General features: G+C 44.8%; 2 non-coding genes across 2 annotated transcripts; both read left to right on the top strand.

The window, feature by feature from the left end:
* Positions 1-13: 13 nt before the first annotated feature.
* Positions 14-132, top strand: LOC119347809. Its single transcript, XR_005168547.1, has one exon. It is a non-coding gene; the product is annotated as a 5S ribosomal RNA (ribosomal RNA).
* Positions 133-487: 355 nt separating this feature from the next.
* On the top strand, positions 488-606 carry LOC119347808. Its single transcript, XR_005168546.1, has one exon. It is a non-coding gene; the product is annotated as a 5S ribosomal RNA (ribosomal RNA).
* The last annotated feature ends 110 nt before the right edge of the window (positions 607-716 follow it).

Genomic DNA, 716 nt, shown 5'->3' on the forward strand with positions numbered 1-716 from the left:
GGGGTAACATGTCGGATGCGATCATACCAGCACTAAAGCACCGGATCCCATCAGAACTCCAAAGTTAAGCGTGCTTGGGCGAGAGTAGTACTAGGATGGGTGACCTTCTGGGAAGTCCTCGTGTTGCATTCCCTTTTTAATTTTTTTTGCACGGCGTGCAATAGAAAACTCACGGCCGCGACATATATTTACCATGTTTTATTAGTTTGCACGTTTGCGGTAAGTTTTAGCTCATTGGTCATTATTCACGCGTGTAGCGGCGGACAAAGCAAAGTACAATCGTCTTTGTAGTGGTGCACGGCGTGCAATAGAAAACTCACGGCCGCGACATATATTTACCATGTTTTATTAGTTTGCACGTTTGCGGTAAGTTCTAGCTCATTGGTCATTATTCACGCGTGTAGCGGCGGACAAAGCAAAGTACAATCGTCTTTGTAGTGGAGCTGGGAGGGGCAAGCATAAGGGAAGAAGACGGGGGTAACATGTCGGATGCGATCATACCAGCACTAAAGCACCGGATCCCATTAGAACTCCGAAGTTAAGCATGATTGGGCAAGAGTAGTAATAGGATGGGTGACCTCTTGGGAAGTCCTCGTGTTTCATTCCCTTTTTATTTTTTTTGCAAGGCGTGCAAAAGAAAACTCATGGCCACGACATATATTTACCATGTTTTATTATTTTGCACATTTGCGGTAAGTTTTAGCTCGTTGGTCATT

Source organism: Triticum dicoccoides, unplaced genomic scaffold (genome assembly GCF_002162155.2).
Source record: "Triticum dicoccoides isolate Atlit2015 ecotype Zavitan unplaced genomic scaffold, WEW_v2.0 scaffold75828, whole genome shotgun sequence".
Classification (NCBI taxonomy): Eukaryota; Viridiplantae; Streptophyta; class Magnoliopsida; order Poales; family Poaceae; genus Triticum; species Triticum dicoccoides.